Source organism: Cnephaeus nilssonii (assembly GCF_951640355.1).
Source record: "Cnephaeus nilssonii genome assembly, chromosome: 15".
In the NCBI taxonomy this organism is placed as follows: domain Eukaryota; kingdom Metazoa; phylum Chordata; class Mammalia; order Chiroptera; family Vespertilionidae; genus Cnephaeus; species Cnephaeus nilssonii.
This window is the reverse complement of record NC_137086.1, coordinates 58,454,483-58,471,346: the sequence shown is the minus strand read 5'-3', so window position 1 is coordinate 58,471,346 and position 16,864 is coordinate 58,454,483. Positions and strand designations below refer to the sequence as shown.

The 16,864-nt window shown below is 48.0% G+C and overlaps 1 long non-coding RNA gene across 4 annotated transcripts in view; it reads left to right on the top strand.

Moving 5' to 3' along the window:
• The window catches only part of LOC307112028, a 103,604-nt gene that overhangs the window by 57,003 nt on the left and 29,737 nt on the right, over positions 1 to 16,864 (top strand). Inside the window, exons 5-6 of one of the 4 annotated variants that reach the window (XR_013814659.1) lie at positions 687 to 10,554; positions 10,805 to 15,516. The exons of 1 other annotated variant lie outside the window; for it this stretch is intronic. This is a non-coding gene — a long non-coding RNA (uncharacterized lncRNA). Of the gene's footprint in view, positions 1 to 686; positions 10,760 to 10,804; positions 15,517 to 16,864 lie in introns of those variants that run through there. 2 more of the 4 variants (XR_013814660.1, XR_013814661.1) reach the window with 2 other exon arrangements.

Below are 16,864 nucleotides of genomic sequence, written 5' to 3'. Positions count from 1 at the left end.
AGGCGGGACTGGCCGGGAGGGCACCCTGGGGTCTCGCCTGGGCTTCACAGTTTGTATTAGGTTGCGGTCGAAAAACTTCAGAAACTGCTTTCCCAAGTGGAATCCAGGTGGGGAGACGACAGAGAGTTGGGGGAACCTCCCCCAAATGCTAAACTCATCACACTTAAGAAGGAAGTCAGGTCCAAATCCAGACCTGGCGTGACTCCTTAGAGCCCGCTGTGGGAAGCTGGGGACCGAGTATCTTCATCCTTCCTGCAAAAGCCAGCTCCTTCTTCCAAAATCCATCCTGTTGGACTGTCAAGGTCGGAGCCCTCAGAAAGCTGCTCACCTCACGAATGGCGAGAACCCAGCCAAAGCCGCTCCAGGGACTGGGTGGCTGCCAGTGAACACTCACTGGTGCCGGGTGCCCCATAAGGAACAGACAACTGCTGCTTTGGGGGAGGGAGTGCCTGTGGATTGGGACCCATTTTCAAGAGCGTCCTCTGTGGCCGTAGCGGGGGACAGCAGCCTGTTTTATTAAAAGCCAGTTGCTGGCAGGGAAAGCTGTCTGCCTGCTGCGTGGGCAGGGGCCCAACAGTGCTGCGGGCAATTCCAAGCCAGCACTTCGAGCTGACATCAAACCAGGAAAGAACACGGCTGCTTTTTAGCTGATGAAGCAGTACTTTTCTTTCTTTCTCTTTTAACAGTTCTCTTGCCTGGTTCCACTGGACATTTTGTGTGTGCGGGCATGCATGTGAAATTCTCTACCTGACGCCTCTGCAGTTAACAACCCTCCCCTCTGACCCTCCCCTCCAACCCCCTCCCCCACGCCTGCCTCACTGGCCTTCCTTACCCTCAGGCCTCAGCCCAGTTCCCCCCACCCCCCACCCTGCTCCGAACTGGGGAGGAGAGGGAGCCCAGACAGTGGCCTGAGGTTATTTAATGGGTGGGGGCGGGGAGGAAAGAGAAATGCTTTGTTTATCTTCGGAGTCTGGAAACTACAAAATTCATCTGTTTCCAAGGAAGCCTTCATTTGTAGGTTTCCAAAAATAAAAAATAAAAGGAGGCTCACTTCAAAGAAACTAGGGAAAAGCTGTTGTTTTTGTGAGTCCATTGGTTTAGTATTGTTTTGTTTCGTTTGTGTGTGTTTTTTTAACAGGTTTGTTGAAGGTAGGCAAAGGCTGTTACTTTTTTCCTCCTCTGTAGTCTTATCAGTGAAGAGGACAAATATTTTAAGAGACTGATAGAATATGTTCCCAGAATATGTTCTCGGCTCTGCTCATTTCACACAAGTCTATGGGAAATTGGAGTTTTGTGTAAACGTTTATAATTGCATTTTCTGTTTAGGTTTTAGCTGACTTTGGAAGTCTTCCATTTATGTTGTAAATTAAAATTGCTCAAATTGTCCCATTTTCAGAAATTTAAAAAAAAATTAGGTGTGCTTCAACACAGAATTTTAAAATAATTTTTAAAGCAGTTTTAATAGGCTGGTTGGTTGTACATTTCTCTGGGTCTTTTGAAAATTTGGAGTGAACAGTGCCCATATCAAATATAACATCTTAATTTATTGGCTGCTTTCTAACCTTGAACTCAGACAATAAACTCTCCGTGGAGTTCCCAAAGGTGGTATATGTTTTGAAAAAAATTTTTTTTAAATAGAATTCATGTAAATAAAGGGAATTCAGAAAAAATATATACTTGAACATGTTACTTCACACGTGAACATTCAATTTCATCATCAGGATATAAATATTCCATTTTAATGGTATCTGTAATTTACCATATTCTAAGCCTAAAATCATGTAAATGAAAAATTTTTGCTATGTACATGAATATTTCATACATTCATTTTATAGGAGTTTTCAAAATCTTGGGAAAAGGTAATTTATGGCACCGAAAAAAGAGTGACATAAATCATGTTAAATCCAATCTACTTTTCCCTAAACTACGCCTTTAAGGTAAAAGATATTCAAGCCATTGGATGTTTTTTTCTCTCTGCTCTCTGGTTACTTAAGAGAAACCAGAGGATTATCTTTATGGTGAGGGAAAGGCTATAGGAGGCAGTATTATTTTAAGGAGGCTCAGGGTTCTATCGGTTGGCACAGTGTTCTGCCTATTGTATCTTTGCTGGTAAATTTAAAACACTAGTTGCAAGTTTTAACTTTCCTGCATATCACTGGGACCCAAAAAGCCCATCCTGTATTGCTGGGCAAAGGCCCAAGGTGAGAAACAAGTAAAACAGAGAGAGTAAAACAAGTAAAACATGCAGGAGGCAGCCCACCAATGATACTAGAGAGAGGGGATGTCTTTACTCAAGCAGCTACACATCTGCAAATGAGGAAGCTCTGGAACTTCCAGGGTAGGTCATCTACTTCTAGATAAATGTAGTCATAGTTTTTAGCACCAAAAGAAAACCTTGTCATTCCAGACCCTGGGTGGGGATGGGAAGAGCTCACAGAAACCAGTATTTACCTTGCTAATTACCTTTTGCTGCCGGAAAGAAGTGATAACCTGTTTGGGTTTTCAGAAGGAACCCAATATCCTCTTAATGAAACACAGACCGGCCGCAGAGAATTGTGACTACAGTCTTGAATAATTGTGACTACGGTTGATTTCTTCCAAGAAAGCAGAGGGTGGGGAATTGATCATAGGAAGCACCACTGATAGTATTTTCTTCTGCTTTCTGGGAAATCAACCAGGAAGGAAACTGTTAGCATAGGTAGCCAGATATAAATAAAGAAAGGGAGCACTATTAAGCATAATAAACTAAGGAGCTGAATGGGCAATAAGCCTGCTTCACTAAGAGGCGACACTTCACATACTCCCCAGGGGACCGCTGCAGGGGGAACCCTAGGGGTCACACCGAGGGAGGAATAAAACCATAAAGGGGAAATTCCTCTGCTGGGCGCATGCCCCGTAGAAGCCAAGATGGTTCAGGGGGAGGTGCTAACACTCAGGCATGGGAAGTAGGAGCCAAGAGGACAACCGTAAAGGCCCATCCGTCTGGCCTGGGGAAAGGATCAGATTGCATTAGGGACACCGAACCCCAGAAGATCTAGGAAAAGGGTTGGTTAGGGGGAGGAACCCTTGAAGAATTAGGAAGTTGATTGGTTATAAAAAGCACCTGTTCCTTCCCAAGTCCGAGATAATATAATCAGCCTAACAAAGGCGAGCTCTCTGTCTTTCTCATGCTTTCTTCCTCGGTAACACCCACTCACCCTGTTCTTTTGCGTGTTCTCTCCAGGGCAGCCATGCAGCCCTAGCAGCCACGTGCACTCCAAGTGCAGGCTCCAAGCACAAGCCTGGGTACAGCACACGGCGCCCGCCAAGGTGCAGTGCATCTAAGCTAGCGGGATGTTGATAGTGGCTGAACTGGACTAAGCTTTGATGGCACCGAATGGTGGACACTGGCCTTTGTTCTAGGCTTGATGGAGACAAAGCTTTTTCTACAAGGACACAGACAGAGATGAGACACTGGGAATCTGGGGGCAGCCTTCCATTCAACCCCAATAAATCTTACCACTAAGCCTTATCCCCCTGTTCGTGGGTCCCTGGAATGCTTTCTTTACGACTCTGTGAAAAGACCCCATTTCCACCGGCAGCAAAACTATGTCTGAAACATTTAAAAAGTAGTTGGTTCTGGAACTAGGTGCTGCACACTCACCTTTCCCTATTCCATTTCTGTAAATACAACTCAATACCCTGGAAACTATCCAACAGACAATGATAAAAGAACTCTGAAAGTTGGGGAAAAGAAGGGAGACTGGCAAGAAACCTCAAACTTGAGAAACAACAATGTGCTGAGGTTTCAGAGTTTTTTTGAATCTCCCATGTACCTGACTGAGGCTCAGGAGAAGATTGCAACCTGGAAGCACCAAAAGGCACAGACAAAGGAAAAACAAACAACTCAAGAATATCCAGCTCCCTCTGCCAAAGTCTGGGGAAGGGGAAACCCAACAGAGACAGAAGTTCCAGTCCCCATTTACAACCCAGAGAATCCACCCCCCTGACAGCAGCAAAGCCAGGGGCAGTTCTGGCTCCTGGTCCAAACTGACATACCAGTGGGCCATCTGATGCACCCACAGCCACAGCAGCAGTGAAGCCCCGTGTCTCCTTGGTCTCTACCCAGTGGCATAAGGAGGCCCAGGCCCACCAGTTTCTTTCCCACTCCCAAAGGTTGCCTAGCAACAGGCTATCCAAATATAATCATTATTAACAAAACAATACAAAGTGATATACTGAAAAACAATTAAATCAAAATGGAACTCTAAAAAAATGTTCAAGTCACCCACAGGAAATCAATAAAAAAGAAACAGAAGAATAACAAACAGAAAACAAATAATAAAATGTCAGACTTAGCCCTAATAAATCCATAATTACCTTAAGAGTAAATGGTCTAAATACACCAAATAAAAGGTAGAGATTGGCAGATTGGTTTAAAAACATGACCCCAGCCTGGCTGGCATGACCCCAGCCTGGGGTCAATGACAGAACCCAGAGTCTATAGTTGTGAGTGTTAAATGACAAGTACTGTACTGTTGCGGGTCCTTGTTGCTGCTGTCTTACGTGATAATGAGCTATCTGCTGCGCTGCCCCCAGGTACCATCACTGGAGCCAAGAGACCAGAATTCCCCTGGGACTTATCAACTCACCCAACCAACCTGAGCCTCACTGCTTTCATTTATAAGGTGGGGACCGTAACCCTCTCTCATAAGATTCTTGTTAAGACCATATGAAACAACACATAAAAGTGCTTGGAGCATGGTGATGATGATGATGATGATGATGATGATGATGATGATGATGATAACTACAATTTATTGAGCACCTCCTATTGCCAGGACCCTGGCCTCATTTTTACCTACAACCGTTTGCTTAATCCTTATAGCCATGAGCTATTAGTCTCACTTAAGTAGATTGGGAAACAAGGTCCCCAAAATAATTTGTCCTAAGACACAGCTTGTAAGCGAGAGACTAGATTTGGACTCTCAGGATCTGGCTGTGTTCTTGTGCTTTCCAGAGAAAGAAAGTTAGTGAGGGCAGGACTGGGTTGGCACAGCATACTTCCACTGGTAAAGTGGGTATAATCTGGTGTGACAGGCAATGGGGCAGCCAGAAATCACCCTTGGCAGTGTCAACTGGCTCCAAATTAGCAAGCTGTCTGAGAAATCAGGTTCCCTCTGCTAGGACACCAGGTGGATGCTAATCAGGGAATCATCCTTCCATTTCCTTGAAGGATCAGAGATTAGGCGAGGCCACCACGTGCACAGGTCTAAAATAACTCCTCGCTTCTATAAGAACTCCGTCTGCACTGAAGTCATTCTCTCAGGTGCAGAAAATAAAAAAAGCTCATGGACTTAAAATAGGAGCAGGGTCAGAGGGCCAGCTGGACTCATGGGTGCCAAGGTTCTCAGCTGGTGTTTCCTGGTAGTTCCTGCTTTGGACAGCAGGTCTCTGCCTCTCTTTTGAGCGGAGAGGGGGTGAAATGCGTGTCTGAAAAGCCCATATCCTTTGCTTCCTCTCTTCTCCATGTGTTCCTTTCATCCCTAATCTGCATTCATCTTTACTGGCTGTTCATGTATTGTTCTGAAATATGCTAGTTACAGAAATGGAAACAGGCAATGCTGCCTCTTTCTCCCTACATCTGTACAATGGATCCATAAAGTTTTCTTGGAATATCCCTGCGCAGAGTGTAACGAGGAAGCCATCTGGGCAATTCCCATGATCCCATGGGAGGAAATGGGCTGTCTCCATGTGGGTTACGTCTATGAAAAGCTGTCTCCTTTGTGAAGGAGGGTGAACTAGGGTCTAAGAGTCTATGATGTATTGCCTTTTTTATAGCCTGGCTATATTTAGATCAATGAATTGTATTGGAGATGGACTCATCACTGATTTACTCAGTGAATTATTTCATGAAAAAGTTATTGAAATGAGTTCTGATCCAGACAAGATCGCATAAACGTGTTTCTCCCATCTCCCCTCCTGGCTAGATAACCTAAAGGAAAACTCTGAAGGAGGAGAAGAGAAAGGAGAACCAGTTAGGGACCCTAGAACTGGAGGAACAGCATAGCAGCAGGGTGTCTTCTACCCATTCTCACAGGAGAAGGTGATGGAAGCCTGGCATTTCCTGCTGCCCAATACAGCACCTCAAGATGCCAAAGCAGATTCCTTCGTCGCCCCTTCCTGGTGGGCGTGAGGTTCTCCTCCCTCCCTGACAGGCACCTGGAGTGACTGGGTGGCACCAGCAAAGGGGCTTACGTCACAACAACAGCCCAGCCTGGGAAGAAGCACTCTTGGTCTCCAGAGGCCTGAGATTCCCTTCCCCGACCCAGAGGCACCAGGAGGACCACTGAGGAGTCTCTTTCAGCCCCTTAGACAGCAGCAGGAAGGACCAGTGAGAGCCCCAGGGGACGAATGGTATGACAAAGGATCTGAAGTTAAATTGTCATTGGGCCCACAGCCCACTACACTAGGCCAGGACCTGCTTGCTAAAGCTAAATAGGCTGATGGCCTGCTTAAGAAATGAAAATAAGTGGGGGGAAGAGATCAACCAATGAACTCATATGCGTATATGCAAAACCCATGGAAACAGACAACAGGGTGGTGAAGGCCTGGGGGTGGGAGGAACATGGGAGAGGGCAATGGGAGGAAAAGGGGACACATGTAATACTTCCAACAATAAAGATTTAAAAGAAAGAAAGAAGAATAAAAATTGAAATAGGACCCAGAGTCTCCTAACATAAAAGGCAAGGTGATGTCCAGATACAATTTTAAAAAATACTCCCTAACCGGTTTGGCTCAGTGGATAGAGCATCAGCCTGCGGATTGAAGGGTCCTGGGTGCGACTCCAGTCAAGGGCATGTACCTTGGTTGCGGGCACATCCCCAGTAGAGACGGCTGATTGATGTTTCTCTCTCATCAATGTTTCTAACTCTATCCCTCTCCCTTCCTCTCTGTAAAAAATCAATAAAATATATTTTAAAAAAATACACATCAGCCCTATCTGGTGTGGCCCAGTGGTTGGCACGTTGGCTGGTGCACCAAAGGGTCACAGGTTTGAATCCTGGTCAAAGGCGTGTACCTGGGTTGCAGGTGGATCCCCAGCCCCGGTCAAGGTGCTTGCAGGAGGCAACCAATCCACGTGTCTCTCTCACATTAATGTCTCTCTCTCTCCCCCCTCCCTTCCATTCTCTCTAAAAATCAATGGAAAAAAATATCATCAGGTGAGGATTAACAAAAACCAAAAAAAAGTATACATTATACCAAGAACTAGGAAAATAACTTAAATGTGAAAAAATAACCAGCTGACACCAACTCAAGATATGGAAGTATTTGAAAAAGGCTTTAAAGTAGCCATCGCAAAAATGGATCAGAAAGCAATTCAAATTCTCCTGAAACAAATGAAAATGTAGAAAAATCTCAGGAAAGAAAAAGGTTATAGGAAAAAAATCAAATGGAAATTATAAAACTGAAAAATACAATAACAGAAAACAACCTCACTGGATGAGCTCAATAGTACAATGGATATGACCGAAGATAGAATCAATGAAATTAAGGAAAGAACAATAGAAACCACGGATTCTGAATAACAGAGAGAAAATAGACTGAAAAAATTCTCTACTGTGAATGAGGACTTTGAATAACAAATTAGTGTCATTAACCACACTGGAGAAGGGTTGTTAATCAACTTAAGAGAACTAATAGTTTTAAATAGTGACAAATAATTGAAAAATATTTAAATGACACCGTGAATAACAGCATAAAAAATGCAGGGAATAAATGGGGCACAGAAGACTGTCAGCATGGTGAAAATACTCTATGAAACCATAATGGTGGATACATGTCAGTATACATTGTCCAAACCCATAGGATGGACACACCAAGAGTGAACCCTAATGTAACCATGGACTTGGGGTGATATGACATGTCAGTGTAGGTTCATAAGTTGTAACCAATGCATCTCTTTGGTGGTGGAGGATGATCACAGAGAAGGCTGTGCATGTGTGGGGGCAGGGAGTATAAGGGAAATCTCTGTTCCTTCCTCTCAACTTTGCTGTAAACCCCTATCTGCTCTAAAATGTCTATAAAAAATACAGAGAAATAAGTCCAATGAAATTTAACTGAAAACTGTGAGAGTATTATTGAGAGAAATTATCTCCAAATTGATGTATAGAACCAGTGGAATTTTAATACAAATTTCAGTAGAATTTTACTTTATTTTAAAAATAAACTTTATTTTATAATTACTTAGAAAATTTAAAGACCGAATCAACCTTGAGTAAGAACATTTGTCAAGACTAATTCTGAAGCTTTAGTGAACAAGACAGTGTGAGATTTGTATAAGCCAGACAAAGTGACCAATGGGACAGAAGAGAGAGGCCGAGGTCTGTGGTGAGGACACTGCTGTGCAGTGAGGACAGGATGTGTGTTTTTTTCATAAACTCTGCTGAGTCAATTGGACATTCACATTTAAAAACAAATCCCCCCTCACGCCAGACACAAAAATCAAATCGGGTAGATAGTGGATGTAAATGTGAAAGCTAAATTAACAACACTTCCAAATGATAGCATAAGAGAATAATTGCATGATGTTGGACATGAAAAAAATTTTCTCAAATCCAGTACAAAAAGCACTAAGCCCAAAGGAAAAAGATAGATAAATTGGACTTCATTAAAACTAAAACCTTCTGTTCATCAAAAGACACCATTAAGAGAGTGAAAAGGTAAGCCACAGTGGGAGAAGATATTTGTAAATCCTAAGTTTGATAAAAGACTCATCTCTAGAATGTTTACAATTTTTTACATAAATCATTAATAGCCCAATAGAAAGAAAATGAGCAAAAGTCTTGACCAAGCGCTTTACAACAGAGGTGAGAGAGTTTACCAGTAAATGTGAGCAGGGGTGCAAAGTAAAGTCACAAGGAGACAGGACTCCACACCCACCAACAGACTAATCATCCCAAGCGCTGGAGAGGAGGTGGGCCACCGCCACGGCCATCCACCAACCGGCAGGGTGTAAATTGGCACAATCACTTTGGAGAATTGTTTGACAGAACTTCCTACAGCTGAGCACTGCATATCATGACTCAGTAATTCCACACCCAACCTAAACACATCCATAGGTGCACTGGAGACCTGTATACACTGTTTGTAGCTGCCTACAGTAGCCAAAGCCCGGAACAAGCCACATTTCCAGCAACAGTGGAATGGATAAATACGTTGTGTACTTAGCACTGATATTGAACAGTAACACAACACACAGCAACACAGAACTGAAATCTTCATGGTCAGTGAAAGAAACCAGACAACCAAGAAGTACACTGGACAGTTCTATCTTCATGAAGTTCAAGAACAGACCAAGCTCATCAATGAGGACAGAAGTCAAGGTGTAGTTATTTGGGGAACGTGACTGGAAGGAGGCACAGGGGGCTGCTGGGAGTCAGGAATGTCCTATTTGTGACCTGGCTAGTGATTTCATGGGTTTGGACCTTTTGTGAAAATCCGTCAAGCTCTCCTGCTTCTCATTTGCACGCTTTTCTTGTTTTACTTCAATCGTTTACTTGAAAGCACATACTTGGGTTTGCAAAGTGGAAAACAACCACAAAATCCTCATTACATCACAAAGAGTATTTTATAGGGTGTTCAAAACCATTAGAAACCAAGATGTCCTCTCACTCTGAGCCAAAAAAGAAACAAAATAATCCAAAAGGAAGTGGGTTCACAAATGACTTGCTCATAGACAGTCTGCACCGAGTGTCCCGATCTCTTGCATCCTTCCTTTCAGCAGCTGGCCGGCTCCCCGGGCAGCCCATTGAGCCCTAGGAGTTTGGTCACTGAGCCCTGACTCCGGCCTCTCAGCCCTTACACTGGTCCTCCCAGCTGTTCAGCCAGCACCTTGACCAGGGACAAGGCAGGCTGGGCACTGTCAGCCTTCCCTTGTTGGGACACCGGTGACCTGTGTTGTCACCCCTTGCCTATTCCCCATGGCAGATAGAATTGGGTGCCGAATTCTATGGGAACTTCCTCTCCCTCTCTCTGAAATATCTAGAGAATTTTTGCTAAGATACCAAAGATGCTAGGAGCCTCTACTGAGCAACATGGCTAATATCATCTTGGTCTTTTTAATGAGAAAGGGGCTCTAATTTGGAAGGTGTCTCTGGTGAGAGGAAGGGCCCTTAAACCCAGAAACCCAGATAGATTCCATTGTGAGAGGCTTAGGGCTTTCCAGTCCCAACTCCCACTGACCAGCAGGTGAGAAGTGTTGGTATAACCAGCTGGACATTTTCAGAACCATCTTTGTGCAGGCATCACGATGTATTGCTCCCTCCCGAGTAGTTGCTGAAGTTATGTGAGGGTGGGTGGGGCCTTGGAGAACACCCAGCATAGGCCCTGGTTGCCAAGGAGGACACCCAGGCCTGGGAGGGAACAGATTTGCAACTTGAGCAGCAAAAGCACAGAGAAACCTGGCCGTGACCCACACCTGGGGTTTGAGGACAGAGCAAGGCCTGTTGATCCAGAGTTAGTAGTCACCTCCTCCCGTTGGTGCCTTCGCTTTGCTTCTACTATCAAAGTCAGGTTCCGCCGAAACCGGTTTGGCTCAGTGGATAGAGCGTCGGTCTGCGGACTGAAAGGTCCCAGGTTCGATTCCGGTCAAGGGCATGTACATTGGTTGCGGGCACATCCCCGGTGGGGGGTGTGCAGGAGGCAGCTGGTCGATGTTTCTCTCTCATTGATGTTTCTAGCTCTCTATCCCTCTCCCTTCCTCTCTGTGGAAAATCAATAAAATATATTTAAAAAAAAAAAAAAGAAAAGAAAAAAAAGTCAGGTTCCACTGCCTCCCGAGGAGGGGGAGAGCTGTCTGCACCGCCTGAAGGAGCCAATGGCTCCCAGCCCCACCTGGGGTGGGTAGAGGAGAGAGGCAGCTGTGTGGAAGGGCTATTCCAGAAAAACTCTCATTCTTGTGCCTGCTCGTAGAGCACGTAGGAGGAGTAAGGACCTTGGCCTCTGGAAGTGCATGGTTCAAGGCCCACCTGCACCTCTTAACTTCTCCGGACCCCAGTTTCCATTCCCCTGAAGCAGGGATGGTGGTTATGACCACTGTGTGGGGCTGCTGGGAGCAGCAAATAGCAAGTGAAGGGCTCAGAACAATACCCAGGTCACAAGCACTGCGTGTGGTGAGGGTAGGTGACACTCAAAAAGGCAGGGCCATTCTCCCAATTCCTTAGGTGAGAAAAGGAGGCAAAGGCAGTTCTTGGTACTTGCCCATGAGGCAGAGCCTGTCAATTGCCCAAGCTAAGCACTACCTGGCCCCTGGGAAGGACCACCTCGGTGGGCAGAGAAAGGAGAATCTTATCACGCAGCCTTGATTGGGTGTGGGAGAGATGCTAAAGGAAGAACAATGTCACCCCCTTGTCTGGTCAGCCTCTAGTGACAATTTTGAACAACACCCGGCCTGGGCAGGGGCTGGACAACAGCCTCTCTGTGGAATGGGTAGGGGCAGCCTGAGGTGCTCTAACAGCTGCGTAGTCTTTCTCTGGAAACCATTCCCACTGGTGAAAGGTCCACTGTTAGAGAGCCATTTCTTTGGCTTAAACGTGGATCTCTGTTACAAGGCAGAGTCCTTGCTCACAGAGAAAAAGAGTAATTCTCCTCAATTCCTAACTCAGAGTTGCAAGTAAGCGGGTTTTAAAGAAGCGAGGGGAGAAAGCTTTAAGGTTGCCTCATGTCTGAAAGCAAATAGCAATGAGAACACAGCTACAGAGGCCACTTGGTTTTCTGGGCCGGCCCCATTTCAGAAGGGCTGTGCTAAGCGGTTCCTCGTTTTGCACACTGCCTCCTCTCTGTCTCCGATGCATCTCTGAGCATTCCTGTGAAGCACTTTACAGACGGGAAACAGAGGCCACTCCTATTCCAGGGAGCAGAGCAGCCAGTGCTAGCAGATGGGGGCTCCTGGGCCCGGAGGCATGGGGCTGGCGGGGAGAGGGGACAAGGAGGGAAGGGAAGGGGCCCCTGGAGGCCAGGCTGATGGATGTGAGAACGGTCTGCCCACCTGGAGAGCTGGGATGTGGTGAGCTGCATTCTGAAATCTGGTTAGCAACTCTGACCCGTGTAGTGAACGGGGGCTCCTGCCTCAGAGACTTGCCTTTGCTCGGCCAGACGCCATGGACACCTCAGCTCTCAGCAGTCACTCCTCAGAGAGACCTCCAGCACCACACGGTCACCCTCTGCCTTGCACCCTAATTTTCATCAGTGCTTCTGATGGGTTCTGTCTGCAGTTTGTCCCCATCACTAGCAGGCCAGTTCTTCTTTGTCTCAATGTCACAGTATCCTAGCACCTGAAGCAGTACCCGGCGTGGGGCAGGTGTTCAGTAGATGACTGAGGAATGGGTGAATGGGTGGATGGGTGGATGGATGGATGGGTGGATGGGTACATGATGAGTAAAGTGAGCCATTTCTCCTGTCACACCCCACACTGACACTGTGGGAGGTGTCGGAGGGGCATACACTGCCCAATTCTAACCACTCTGTCCTTAGTAACAGGTTACGTGGGCCCTTCTACAAAGGCTTCAGTGGGACCTAAAGTACCTAAAAGACAAACATGGATAAAATACCTAAAAGACAAACACAGTTTTCAGTTAAATGGCAAAGTAACTCATTTGTGTGGCCGAGAAGCTATTCAGGGATGGCGTTATGCTTCGTTTTAATGGAGTGACATTTCAAGTCTGTGATTAGTGTTCATCTGCAGCATTTCTGCGTTTGCTTCCAAGGCTTGGCATGATTTTTTTTAAGAGACTAAAGGAAGGAGAGCAGCTCCTAGCCTCTCGCAATAAAGATGGCACCGATGGCAATAGTTTCCGGAGCTCTTGCCACGTGCTGAGCGCCATCCCAGGAACCTGACAGACGTTATCGCACGTAATCCTCACAACAGCCCCACACAGACGAGAGGGAACCAAGGCCTCACCAGCTGCTGTTCCACCCTCACAGCCTCCTTTCCTTCCAGTCCTGAGGGGGAAGGTCCAGGGGGGGCGCGCTCAGGACGGGAGGTCAGACTCACCCAGGATGCCCCAGGCAACCCTTTGGCAATGTGACAGGTTACCTTCGTTTGCTCTTTACAAGATGGGAGGGTCATCCTGCAAAATGTGGGTCAGGGGGCCTCCCACTGTTGGAAAATCTGTCTTATTCCTTGGCAGTTTGGGAGTTGGCCCAGCCCATGTGGGTCCAGTTCTAGCTTGGTGTGCTCAGCAAACCAGATGCAAAGAGGCCGCGCCACCATGCCCCCACCTTCCTCCCTATCGCATTCCCTCCCCCAGTAACGCCTGCACAGGCCCATTTCCACATCGGCCAGCGGGTTTTGTGAGATGTTCTAGGGCCAGAAAAACAATGGCAACCCAGTCCAACCTCCAATGCATGGAAGACTTATTTGAGAACAGTCCTCAGATCGGAGTTCTCGGCCTCCTGCTTTAGTTTATGTGGCCTTATGAAAGTCATATGCAATAAACCCAGGGTTTTCTCATGTTGTACGTATTTTTGAGAGTCTGCCAATGCCAGACTCTATAAGGGGCGTGAATAACATACCAATGACTCAGACGAGGAGGGAATGTAATTGTGGGGGTGTGGGGAGCATGGAGGAGGTCCCAACGCAGCCCTAGGGGCAGGAGAAGACCCCCAGGCTGGGGTAGGAAGGGTAGAGGAGCAGACAGCCTGTGGTGGTTTATTTTATGCTTCAACTCGCCTGGGCTGAGGAACCCCCAGAAGGCTGGCCAGACATCATCTCTGGTGTGTGTCAGGGTGTTTCCAGAGAGATTAGATGTGAATCAGTGACTGAGGGAAGCACGTGGCCTCCCCAGTGTGTGTGGGCATCACCTAGCCAACCCCAACTAGAACAAAGGCAGCCAACGCATGAATCTGCTCTGTGCTACAGCCACGACAGCCATCCTCTGCTGCCCGACGTGGCCCCTGGTTCTGGGCCTTTCAAACTCAGACGGACATGACACCATCAGGCCTCTGACTCTGAATTCTGTGGATGAGGCGGGACTTCAGCACCCGCTTTTCTGAGCCTCCAGCCAGCAGACAGCAGGTCAGGGGACTTCTCAGCCTCTGTGACGATGTGAGCAAATTCCTAGAATAAAGCACTGCACATGCACCGATATGTGTCTGTCTGGTGGAGCAAAATGAGTCCCACCATCAGCAAAGGAGCCAGAACACGCGAGGTCCCGGCCTCAGCAGGGATCTGAAGGGAATCAAAGGGCAGGGACCAAAGGAATAAGGGCAGCAGCTGTCCCGGAAGAGGCAGGCCTCCTCCCACATGCCATTCCTGATCTAGGGCGTAAGTGTCCCTGGAAAGGCAGGCAAGCCAGGATGGATGGTGGGCCAGTCCTCCGTCCATCCTGTGTGTCCATCCTGTGTGTAAACGTCTCTTTTGGTGGGTGACAGTAGGCAGGGGACTCATGCTGGGTGGCCTCTTTCCCCTTTCAGATCTCGCCAGCCACCCCTGGGGGCCTGGGCAGAGAGAGCCCTGCTCAGCAACTGTGTGTGCACAAACCTCTGCACCCGTGTTTATTTTTAAGGCCATTTCAGACGCTGGCCCATTTGGTGGCCAGACACCAAGCCTGCCCTTGGGTGTAGCTGACAGTGGCCAGTGGACCGGTGCTGCGGCAGAGGCTTGGGCTGCAGACAATGGAGGCTTTGATGCCAAGCCTGGGATTACAGGAAGACTCTTTGGCCAACTCATACTCTTACCCAACAAGCCAGTGAGACACGTGATGTCTGGAGGTCAAACGCCTTGATGTCTGTTCCCTCTTGTATTTGATTGAGCCCGTGGAGGCCACAGCCTCAGGCTGTCAACTTTGCACTTTATTTGAAGCGCTTTTCTGGCTGTGTGAGTGGCCCCAATGCCACGCCTACACTGACTTTAAAATCACCTCTATCTTCCTCGGGGTGTGCAATGCATGAGAAAAGACAGTGTTTTACATGAAACACCCGGACACAAGTTATCATGTAAGGGGAAGCTCCACCCATCACTGCTGAATATGATCGGCTCACCGGGAGCAGTCTTCCCCCAGGTGTGAGCCCTTGGCCTGCAGTCGGTGTGGGGCAAGGCAGAGCCGTTTCCTGTCCCTGCACGTTTCCCTCTTGTTTATTGTTCCATTTAGAAGTCTGGGAAGACAGAGATGGCTCCAAACCCTCTGTTCTCGGGCCTGGTGACAAACTGTCCCCATCCATTGCCCACTGCACCCCGACCTGCTGGGTGCAGACCCATTCGATGGAATAGGAACCTCCAGGGGGCTATGCCCCCTGACCCTGATTCAACAACCTCTGAGTCCTCTCTTGCTCACTTCTCCCCGTGACAGCGTGGGAACTGGGAGCTGCCGGGAGGGGAGAAGCTTGGTCCACTGGCCAGGAGCTCTGCAGGCATGCTCTCCCAGGCAAATGCTTTCGCTCTCTTTGGAAAGCTCCCATTTCAGGGGGAGAAGGGGACCAAGAGTTGTTCTGGATGGTGCCATGATCCCAAAGCCAGAGCCTGCAGGGGGCAGGACCCCAAACCCATTCCGGAGAGGGGCCTGAGGGGGGTGTGAATGAGGGGAGGGGAAGGGCAGGGGGTCAGGGCACAGCCCACCTGGATGGCCTCCCAGGGTCACTCAGCTTGCACTCTTGCCCTTGGCTCACACTGACCCCACGGGGACATGCTGAGCATAACTGGACAGAAGGCAGAGGGAAGGGAGCAGACAAGGGGGCTGGTGATAGCATCAGTAATGGGCACTAGTACGGTTCGAACTTCCTGGTAAGGAAGGAAAACAGAGGCAGCAGCTCCTATTGCCACTATGAGAAAATATGCCAATTCTTCAGGGAACTTCTTTTTTCCTGGCAACAATTCTTGGAAGAATTTATGTGACAGACACCCCAGGGGGACATCCTTGTGTTGGGAAACTCAAGGGGCCTTGGAAACTCCAGTCATGCCCTCAGAAAAGGGCCAGGCCAGGCCGCCAGGTGGTCCAGGGCCCGGGAGGAAGGTGCTGTGGGTGATCAGAGGATGCCCTGTGTAGGAGGAAGGGGGCTGGGGAGGTGCCCCCAGACTCAAAGTGGAGGTCAGGGCTACGACAGACCACGTACCTGTCACTTCACCATTCATTTATACTGTTTGCCTCATCCAAAGGGCCTATGCTGATCCTTAGGGACAACTGCCAATGGGGAGCCAGGAAGACAGAGCTTGCTCCTTAGCCTGGGCCAGCTGAAAGCGGGGAGTTGTCACGGTCAGAATAAGTGGTCAGCATTGCACCAAAGCCAAGAAAGCAGCCCTGGGCCTCTGGGAGAAACGGAGCCTGGGGAGCCAGTGAGGTTTGAGGACTGAGCTCCGGCTTCTGGAGGTTCTGGGTCCTAGAGCAGCTCAAGGCTGTGTCAACCAATGGTGGTTGCTGCCCTTTCAAATGCCAATAGGAATCTCCAATTTGGGGTGTGGTGAAAATGGAAACTTTATTCCATGCCAACAGCTCCACAGTAACACAGCATGGCTGTGAAAATCACTGCTGTGGAACATCTCCACGGACCAATGTCGCCTCCAGGATGGTGGTTCAGCCCCAGTCACAGAAAGGCAGTCTACAGTCCTCTTGGAAAGTGCACATCCCTGAGCCCAGGGGAGCTGGCTTATATAGACTAAAGTCCCCGCCCCTGGTCCCTGATTGGTCAGAATACAGCCACAGGGATTGGTCAGAACAGAGCCTCTCCAGTTGGTCAGAGCTATGCAGCTTCTTGGGGAGAGCTTCAGTCCTATTGGTTGAAATAGGATTCCAGGAACTCCTTTATAAGGGCTGGCTGGCTCAGATGGCAGAAACACAGTGCAGGCAGGCAGGCAGTTCAATGCAGACTGGTTATGGCAGAGGCCACTGAG